The following is an 11,272-nucleotide window of genomic DNA, read 5'->3' on the forward strand; positions in this document are numbered from 1 at the left end:
ATAGTTAAAAATGTAACATACCTGGATTCAGCAAAACGTCCAGTCTGGCCAAGCGCTGCCGTACCTGAGATTTAGCTTACCATCGGCTCATAGATTATTTTGCTGGGCGATATGGCCTAAAATAAAATCTCCGACTTTTTTCACAATAAATCCGATTTTCGATTTTCCCTTCCCCTACTCAAAATCAAACTACAGATGACACATAAATGGTTCAACACAAGTTTTAACTTTATTTTGTTTTGTTTTTTTACTTTAGAGTTAAAGTGCAATCTGACAAGCCAAAAAAAGTTTTTTTTGCCATTGTAAATACTTTTAGAAACTTGTAAAAACTTTTAGCATGTTAATGGATCCCGGCTTTCCACGGTATGTATGGCACCATGTCTTTTGCAATATACATCGCCACAGCGTTTGTTATCGCCTTCCACCGTGCCCCATTCTTATCATATGGCACACAGTTCGAAAACGTGTCAGGGACGGTTGCTTGCTTAACTTTGGATGTTGTGCTGGTGCTGCGGCTATTTTCATTTCGCTGGGAGCTGCACTTCTCCCACTCCGCTGTGTGCCTCTGCTTTACATGCTGGAATAAATTTGTCATGCTGCTTCCTTTGGTTGCAACAGTTTTTAAACAGATTTCGCAACGAAGACTTGTTTGGTCTGTGCGCGACGGCGCAAAACCGAACCATTGCCATCAGCCATGTTATTTGTATTTGTACTTGTAAATCCGTTATTGTGTTTGGGTGCGCCGCGCTAATTTACCCGTGAAGAAAGGTGCGTCGCATTAGTTCCGCTTTTGGTGCTCGCCTGTAAAATAAGTAATAAAATCGATTTTCATAAAAACACATCGTCCTGAACTGTAAATTCGAATTAATCGATAAAATCAATTTATCGCCCACCTCTACATGCGTGTTTAGGTCCTTCCTTTTAGTTCCCCCCAGTGGAGTATGAGAGAACCTCAAGAGCTTAATGAAATCCTTAACATATCTGCATGCAATTTTAATTCGGGAGATTTCAACATGCTATGTGTTAGTGGTGGGCGGATCAATCCAAGTATCGATAATATCGATAATAATGTTAGTATTAATATTGATCAATACCAGTTTAATGAGTTAGATACTTCCGTTTCCATTTCTCTCCTGAATGCACTGCTGTTGTCTGTGTAAGCGCTGCTGCTCTGAATTGCCGCTCCCGGCTGTCACGTGACTCAGAAGCCGGTACCTCCGCGCTACAGTATTTATTTACTCATAAACTTTGCCCAAATTCTGTCCTGGGTTTTAACTAATTAATAAAAAAAATCACAAAAACACATAAAGGTAATGAAAATTAATTCAGCTTTAGCAATTTTATGACGCATCCACCTTAATTATCAAAAAGTATCGATATTCGTATTGTATCGGCGATACTTGCCCTATATGCACTTGGTATCGATTCGATACCAAATCTTGTAGTATCGCACACCCTTACTATGTGTGTACTGCAAAGTAAAATTTTAGAATCCGAACAAGACATTTGCTGATTGGTCGAAAAATTGAAAAGGCCACTGCAAATCCAAAGTACTATACTGTAAAAGACCATGGATATCGGAGTTGCCAGGCCCGTGGTTTTCCCGCCCAATTGCGCTATTTAGAAAATACAGTTGCGGGTATTATGAGGTCGTGGGTTGTGGGTTTTTGGGCTGCTTTCACAATGTTCCACGGCAACAGACGGTAAGGTGGAAAGGAAACTAATTATTATGAATGCAAGTGGCTCCTAATGCTCGAGTTATACTGAATCACTAGCTACCCAACCGCCATAAAAATCGAAGAAGAAGCAGTAGAAGACTAGCCGCCCAAAGTCAGAGATCGACGCACACAGAAAGTATTAAGGCTTTCAGACTCTCACGCGGTCAATCTTAGGGAAAATCTATATTATTCCATTACAAACCTAAAATTAGGTTCAGCAGAAGCGTTGGGGTAGTTTGCAAACCCTGACTATTTACAGGGTAGTAAAATTGCTACATACATGTAAATACATGTTAAGACTTTAACTCGAATTTAAATCATTGTTTTTCACTGTGGTTTTAAAAATGTTAATGTGATCATCATGCAAAATACTGGTTTATTTCTTTGAGAAACGGTATACTGGGAGTTAAAATACTGGGCTAGGTTCAGCTTCCGTTGGACGGATTTAAGCAGACCTTTGGCTGATATACATAGGTGCCGCTTTTGGCCTGTCTGTATACGTAATTGCTCCGGCGCTTGACAGGGTTCTGACCAGTACTAGTGGGCTTTTGTGCTGCTTATGGATGTTCTAACAAAAGAAATGATAAAACTAAACAACAGACAATCACATTTCACTTTTCAATTTTAGTACATAATACACTGTATACATTTAAAGTTAATATTTATTTTAAAAATTATAAGAAAAATTACACCATGATAATCATTTTACACACAGTAAGAAAATCGGTTGAAAATTAGGTGATTTGTTGTGATTTTAAGTGTGGATAAACCTTCGCTTCTAAGGCGGACATGCATTAAGGAGGATCCAGTGGCTACCCCGTACCAAGATGGCGATTGCTTTTCTGCATCGCTCCAATGAACAGCAGTGACGGCATCTATGTGTATATCAATGGTAAAAACCTTGCCATCCCACAAAATCACCATCCATTGCTTTTATTAATATACACTTTAATAACGGAAATACAGAAAACAGAAATTGAAATTCGCCGAACTGAGATCATCAATTGTTACTTTAAAAGCTGTGCCATTTTAATGTGTGTTGCTTTTCAAGAATATCGAGTAAATAGTATGCTTTAAAACCATTGTAAAAATTGTCATTGTATTTGAGTGAGCTCTACATGTGCTTTCCAAGGCAATCATATGATCATTGTAGTCCTTATTGTCGGACTCACTCTACACAGACCTTTCAGTGAAAGCTCCCGTCATGTGTAATCTCACCCCCTTCCAAATTTAATTTCCCTTGTGTCCCTCAGATGTTTAGCTGCCGATTTTATTTTATTTTTTAAAAAAAGCTGTTTGCTCACATTTAAAAAAAAAAAGTTTTTCGTACTTAAAAATCATTTTCATTTGTGTTGATGGTATAACCGACATTAATGTATATTTAGCTCGATAGAGATATATTTTGTCGATTTTTACCGTATATTTATCTCGATAAGAATTGTTTCACCGACATGACTTTATTAGATTAATTATGTATATTTAGCTTGAATTCACATAAATTCATATACATAGTGTAAGTGCAGCTTTAACAATACAGCTTAATATTTCAATATGAATTACCCAGCCATACAGGAAGCCAAGATGCTTTTGCTGGTGATCATGAATCCCTTGGAATATCTCAGTAATGAACAATTCATAGAGAAATACAGGCTGGCCTGGAGTGAAATAACAAGCCTCCTTGGTCTGGTGCAGGATAAATTGAAGGGAGGAACACACCAGAATTTTGCCCTCAGCTTTGCTATGCAGCTTCTGACAGCTCTGTTTCTATGCCACAGGTGGATTCCTGCAGACCATAGGTGATGCACTGTGTCCTGCAACTGTGCATGCATTGATCATTGTTGTACCATCTACACAACTACATACAATGTCCGGCAAGTGGGGATGCCTCGCATGACACTAAAATTGTTTTTCATACCATTGCAGGCATACCTGGCATTGTAGGTGGTAGAAAAATTATAAATCAACCTCTCTAATAACTCTAGTTAAGCCACTTAGAATAAAACTCCGGACCTCTCAGTTGGTGAGCAAAGTTATCTGTTTTATTCGAGTAATCCAGCAAAGCGCTCTCGTCACACTCCCGGAACCAGTTACCAAATACCCCAGCACCAAGAGCAAGCAGTTGATAAACCATAACTATCAGCTCCAGATAAGGACTTCTAAGTCCTGATTGGTCACAAAACACCAACATACAGTACCAAGCCCAAACGTATACATAACAAACACAATTCTCCTGCTCTATTGGTTCACCTTGGTTGCAAGGTAAATCCACCCATTTTGCTAAATTTTCCAAAACATGTCTCGATTGCTAAGCTCCTACTTGAGATATGGATATAGAAATTGATTATATAGACATTGAATCATTGTAAATACATGGTTAACATATGATTAACGTGATAACTACTTACTCATTTGTACTACCGCATAACATACTGCATATGGCCTATACTGCGACTACTTTATAACTACAACTCTTTGTGCACCAGCTGGGGCAGCTTCAAATCCCTTCGTGCAGGCAGTTTCTGCCCCCCTACTCCGCTGTCTGTCTCTCCAAGGTCTGATCTCTCTTCAGGGTCTGCGGAACTAACTGCATGCAAGCTATCATGAGGCGAGGACAGAGTATTCAAAACAATCTCTTCTTGCCTAAGGCCTAAGACATAACAGACCCAATTTGCCTCCTCTCGTGGGCCTACCGATGTCATATTTTCTTTCCACAGGTGCAGTGGATGGAACCCTATTCATATTTGTAGCCCCTTAAATCCCACCTGCACCTGTCAAAAAGGGTTCTTGTATACTGTATATTGACCTTATATATCTACTAGTGAGCAACTTTATATTTGCATGATTGTAAGATAAAAATTGTGTAATTGTTTTAACCTAACAATATGCATATGGTTTATGTCAGCCCTTTAAGTTCTTTCCCGTGGGCATATATTTATTGATTTTGCATATTTAACTGTTTCTGTGTGTTACCATTTGTGATGAGTCTGCAATAGCTTTTCTTGTGAGTGTCGATGGGTTGTCAGATGGATAGGGTTGAGATAGGGTTACTTACTATGAAATGCTCTTTCACCATGATATGCAAAATCACAGTTACATTTTTTATTCTATTGGTGACACTTCAAATGTGGCATTCTGAATAACAGTGACATGCACTGACATTTCAGGCAGGTGCTCGAACAGGGGGCATGGCCAACAGGTACTCTTTGCTGCCGTAAATATTTATGATCGCGTTGGCAGGACTTTGGCAATGTAAAGAAATCTACGACATGCAACAGACTGGCGCTGTGTATGTAATCTCTGCCAAAAACTTGTACCAGATATAACTGGAAATACTATGAATTTATTGAAGCATTGCCATGCAATGGAACATATAGTATCCAAGCACTTACAGTCACAAACACCAGCAGTGTATGCTGTTTATGTTAACATGCTGTGTAATTCATAATGAAATATTAAGCTGTATTGTTAAAGCTGCATCAATTCCATTTAAATTCTACTTCCTTATATTCAAATTGGAATTGCAATTCTGCACCTTGTTTTCAATCGATTTATGAATTGAATTTGATTTTCGAGTCATTCTCAAGTCAATTCTGACATGATATAATTTTCCTCAAGGGTGCTCAATAAAAGTTTGATATAATGTAAGAGCCAATATAATGACATCACTTCCTCTGTGACTGCTTGTCAGGACCTGCAGTGGAGCACAAGCACAGACACAGCAGTAAAAACACAAACAAGGGATTTATTGAGCAAACAAGATAACGCAATAGGGCAGGAAGACAGACCAAAGACAACACAGTCAAAACAACTGACCAACTCACCAGGAGAGCAGGTAAGTCCAAAGCAACCTGGCCAATAAAGGGATTCCAGCAAAATCCAAAACAAAAACTCATGAGAAATACACACAGTAATAGTCCACAGAGAAATCAGAAATGCCAGCAGCGGCGTTTTATTGGCACTGACCAAAATAACCTGGCCTGTCACCAATCACAGTGTTTTGAGAATGGACAAGCTATGCACAACAAAGGCACAGCAAGGTTTACTGAGTTAGAAGAGCACATACTACTGTTCTGGTAATACAAGTGAGTGATGGGCGCTCGCTCAGAGGCGACTTCGGTGTCGGTGAAGAAAGCGCAGCAATCAGCGTGGTTAGTGTGGATAAGCCAAGTTAAAAGACGTTGGGGTGTTACGGTTTAAGTGGTGATCCTGTTAACTGATGACAAGCATGCGCTCACTTATTTCTGCAGAAGACGGTAGCAGACTCATCAAGCTTCAAGAGCCAAATAGAAATGAATAAATGGACCTATTCTGCAGGTAACATATAACATATGACAAACATGCATGCAATTGTAGTAAAGTTGATGTAGAAAATTGAATTCCTTATCAAAAAAAGGTTTGGTCTTCAAGTATATATTTTAAGTGACCTGAAGAATGTGCATGGACAATCCTGAATATTTACATTTTTATTTCACTTTCCCTAAATTAATGAATCTGCCATCACCACACATCTGCAAGAATACGTAATCACTGGAGTGGACTGAACTTAAGCCATAACACCAGTACTTTGGCAATGCAAAGAAGCATACAACATGCAACAGATTGGCGCTGTGTATGTGATGTCTGTCATAAACTGGTTCCATTTATAATTGGAAATACCATGAATTTCTTGTAGGACTTGAAAGATTGCCATCCAGTAGAACATACAGAAAACAAGCACTCAGTCACAGACAACAGCAATTAGTGCTGCAACTTTCAGTCGCATCCCGTATTGCATCCCGTACTCTACCAGCAATGTCAAACCAGCCCCCTGTAATATGAGCAGTGAGGCAGTCAGATATATAATTATATATATCATTTTTGATTTATTTATTAAAATTAGACATAAGTTTGCAGTCTATTCAATTGGTCATCTTTTAAATGTTCTATTAGGGGAATCCCAAGAGAATTTTAAGCAAAAAGAAATATTGATTAGTTGTTAAAAAATAATGATTTATAAATTATATCATGATAATTATTGATATTGACCTACATGAAAAATATTGTGATAAATTATTTTGCAGTATTGCCCAGCCCTAGTGCATAGTGTACAGTACAGTACTGTTTATTTAGAAATTGGTAATAAATAGACTTTTTATCCTATCGTTCAAGCTAGCAGACTGTTATGGTTTGAGGTTACGGGTGCCAAAGTATTATAGGCGAATTGACGGTTGACGGTTACATGTCATTCTTATGTAGACTGCTTCAAGTAAAGTGTCGCCAAATTTTTTTTTTAATTTACTGCCAATAGAATCAGTTGTGACCTCAGTTACTCATGTCTCAGCAATACTGTCTCTGTCACCCTTCTAGAAACAGCTCACCTGCTTTTCCTCAATTCTTCTTCTGAATCTGCTGGTGAATGATGCCTAATTGGTGGGGCATGGTCAGCTCATCCATGTGAAATCCCTTTGCTGCATGCCAAACCTATTTGTTTGCACCTTGCATGAATGTCTTTTTCAATAAATTGCACATAGCACATTTCATCCAGTCTTTTAGAAATTAATTAACCGAGGAATGTACTTAATCATTAATGACTTTAATGATAAAAGCATCAGTTAAGTGCTGTTTTGGAGCTGTTCCTCACTTATCTGAGAAATTACCCAGAAATTATTTGTAAATTAAATAGAAAAAGCAGGCTTTGCTTTTTTTTTCCAAAATTAATAAAGTTCAGTCTACAGACGATAGTATTTTTTATCCATTTACATATCAAGCCTTTCCAACCTAATTGCTTCATGATGTCCTGACACACGTCTTTATATTGTTTACTTAACATGAACACAGCCCAGTGAAGATAACCATAATTGAATTTATTTGAGCTTCAACATTTTGTGGCAGCACGGTCTACTTGGTAACTGTGATTTGATTAGCATTTCGTCTTATTGGTCATAGCCAAGTCTTTGTTTTTAAAAGTAAAAATGTGCATATTTTTACAAACTGATTTTTTTTCACTTACAGATCCTCCTCATCCTCTACTACAACACTTAATTGTAGTGGAAAATGAAGCTTTGACCTGAAATGGGAAGGTTATCTTGCACTGTCAATCACCCATTGATTTAGAAGACTTTCCATGGTTACATTGTAAGTTCCTTTTGGGTTAAACAATGCAGTGATTGACAGCATATGATAATCCCTACAGTACCTCCCTGGACTTTAAAGCCTTGCTCCTCCTATCACCCTAATTTCTTCTATCCCTCCTGAATGCTGCAAATCTCTGACTCATGACTCATAAAACATTCTTCCATTGCTGATGTTAAAGTAAATATTACAGAGTGATTCTTGAAAATGGACACTTGATACTATCCATCCATCCATCCATCCCTCTATCCACTTCCTGTAACTGCTTGTTCTATTCAGGGTCACGGGTGGTCCAGAACCTATGCTAAAGGCTACGGGTGCAAGGTACAAAACAACACAGGATGGGACAAAAATGGATACTAATCCCATTGAAAGATTTCACATATTTTCAAATAAAGTAGTTTTACATGCACCTTGGACTACTTCATCAGAGAAATATTTGTCTTGCTGATGTAATCAAGAGACATTTCTTTTCAGTTTTATGGTAGTCTTTGGGGGATAGTATTTATGTGCAAATTGTCAGTGTTTTCTTTATATCAGTATCAACACCCCCACACACGTATCTCTCATTGTCTTCAGAAAATCCATGCTTTCTTTTTGCTACAGATAACTGTGAACCTAAAAAACTAATTGAGAACAAAGGAATAGGTTCATATGCTTCTTGTCTGTGAAAATCTACATACAGTGGTACCTCGGTTCTCGAACTTAATCCGTTCCGGACACCGGATCGAATCCTAAAAAGTTCGAGTTCTGATTTAATTTTTCCCATAAGAAATAATGGAAAACCAATTAATTGGTTCCCGGCCCCCCAAAATTACACCTAAATATGTTTTTTTTAGCATTTAAACACAAAATGAACAGGGTAAAACAAGAAGAGAATTTTTTTCTTGATGGCTTCCAAAACGATAAAGATCTTATCCCAACATGTCCTGCCCCGATCGTCCGGTCCTTCCGTGTGCCACGCCCCCTCGTTAACCTCGTGTGGGATCCCCATGTAATCAGCTGTTTCTGGTTGTTGTTATTAGTCCTCTGTATTAAGTCCGCGTTTCAGTTTGTTTCCCCAGTCCGTTCATTGGGTGCGTTCGACTTGCTTACAGCGCTGGTTTAAAGCAACGCATTCTGATCCTGACGCAATGCGTTAAGGTTAGATGCATTGCGAGTTTGCGACCTCTCACCCAGCTGCACAAACTGGAACCGCCTCCGTGACGACACACCTTTGCCCTTATTGGCTGAAGAGTTTAGTTACACGCATAATGTTTGTATCCCAGCCTCCCAGGCAGTTCCGATGCGTAATCTGCTATTTCTCCCGAATATTACGTAAAGCAGTGAGAATTGGTTTTCAGTTAATTTACCTGGTAAAATAAAGTTTAAATAAATTGCATAAATGCTCTAATAGTACACGTAAGTTAGTGATTGTTATTGTTAGTTAGTGTAATGTTGCGCTGCTTTATTTGGTTAATCGTCCAGTCTGTGAAGAAGGCATTCAAGTAAGAATTGCATTGTAGTATGACTCATTTCCTGGCGCATTCACGGTTCGACTTATGATATTCAGATCGAGTTCTAGGTCAAACTGGTTTTTTGTCGACTTTCGAGAAATTCGAGTTCTAGTGAGTTCGAGACCCGAGGTACCACTGTATATAGAAATGTGTTGCCTTACAACAGCCCTTCAGGCAGTATGGAATACTTTTATACATATAAGAATTTTTTAGTAATACTGCAAAAAGATACAGCATGCTAGCAAAGCAATCACCCCTTTGATCATTTTATTACCTGAAATCTATAACAGAAGTGCAGAATTAGCTTACTTTGCACGTAACATTCAGGTCATGTGCCCACAATAAATAAATAAATATATGTGTGTGTGTGTGTATATATATATATATATACACACATAAATATATATATATATACACACACATATATTTATTTATTTATTCATTTATTTTGGGCATATGACCTGAATGTTACATGCAAAGTTACGTATATATATATATACTGTATATATATATAGGTATAGATATAGATATATATATATATAATGCATTCTGTTCATTCCAGAGAAGCCATGTGGAAGTATTCGTGGATCAGCCCCCCATCGGGCTAGGCAAACCCCCATTAGCACCCCGTGGTCCTGAAACCAAAGGTTTGTGAAGTGTGCTTCAGTTGAGTAACATTAATTAAGCCTTAATGCCTGGGTTTTTTAAGGTAAACTGTTATAATATTTTTGTTCTTGTTTTTCTCAATTATCTCCCACACCAGTGCCAAGACAGGATCATACATCTTCTTGGGTCTGCATCTTGTCAGCCATGTTTCTGGCTTAATTGAAGTTACCATGTGGATTAACGTGCCTCTAGGCGGTAGGAGGCATAGGAGAAATACATTTTAATTTTATTTGATTTTAAGATCTGCATCTGTTGGGACAAAAATCAGATCCACATGACACAGGGACTGGAGAAACTTATTAGCACCCTTAGGTTATAACAGGATGGGTGTACAGACCGGAAATCCAAATCAAAATTATAAGCTCTAATATAAGATGAACAAAAAGCACAGCTATGTAAGCTGTCTCAAAAAATAGCACTGCTTCTTGTCTATGTGCTTCTTTTTACAATGCTTTGTGTAACTGTTCATGCTAACGTTAAAAATCATAAGATGGTCCAAATTCTGTGATCAGAATGTATGGAAGATCATAAGATGGTCCAAATTCTGTTGACAAGAACATAACTTAATTATAATTTAATTTTAATTATCTTGTCTGCCATATTTCATTCTGGAACCTATAGTTACCACAAATCTTCCAGTCCCCACCATATATTTCTCTCAACACAGAGCACTTACTGTCCATAAATCACTGTATTGTAACATTTAGAGCCCCTTATTCACCTCCTGTAACTAATTCCAAGACAAGCTTTTGATTATTGAAAAGATTTAAGATTAACTTGCACTTATGGCTTTTGCTTTCAAACAGGTTTGAAAGTGAATGCATGGCAGTCCTTTAAGTTAGCTCACACTACGTGATAGGAATCGATTTATTACTAGATAGTACAGAAAAATCTGTAGCATTTGGAGTCAATCCTATTTTTTTCTTCATTTCTGTAGTATATTTTGCATGAGCGACATTCATTTGCAAAACCTACAGTTCTTTAACATCAGGTCACTGCTGGCCTTTGTGTCAGAGAAGTTAAATTCTTTAATTGTATGCTGAGCTGCATCTGGGGAATAACTAAAACTGCTCAGTGAAAACCTTGAATGTGAATTCTTACATGAGAGGAGTTCCTATAAAATGCTTTGGGCCAGTTTTAATGTGTGCTCATACTCAGACTATAAAAGGTGTATGGAAGCACAAAACGACTCTTTTGGAATTTCGAAATTGTCCTATAAACAGAATCAATTCATTTTATATGTTGTATGTTAATTAACTGATGATCTATGGGTGGACAGAT

At 37.8% G+C, this 11,272-nt stretch overlaps 1 long non-coding RNA gene across 1 annotated transcript; it reads left to right on the forward strand.

Annotated features, from left to right (window-relative positions):
* The first annotated feature begins 1,638 nt into the window (after nt 1-1,638).
* On the forward strand, nt 1,639-10,899 carry LOC111849868 (uncharacterized). Its single transcript, XR_002839647.1, has 7 exons — nt 1,639-1,703; nt 2,502-2,610; nt 5,407-5,550; nt 5,966-6,032; nt 7,710-7,832; nt 9,888-9,972; nt 10,089-10,899. It is a non-coding gene; the product is annotated as an uncharacterized lncRNA (long non-coding RNA).
* Nucleotides 10,900-11,272: the final 373 nt, after the last annotated feature.

Source organism: Paramormyrops kingsleyae, chromosome 7 (assembly GCF_048594095.1).
Source record: "Paramormyrops kingsleyae isolate MSU_618 chromosome 7, PKINGS_0.4, whole genome shotgun sequence".
NCBI classification, from domain to species: Eukaryota; Metazoa; Chordata; class Actinopteri; order Osteoglossiformes; family Mormyridae; genus Paramormyrops; species Paramormyrops kingsleyae.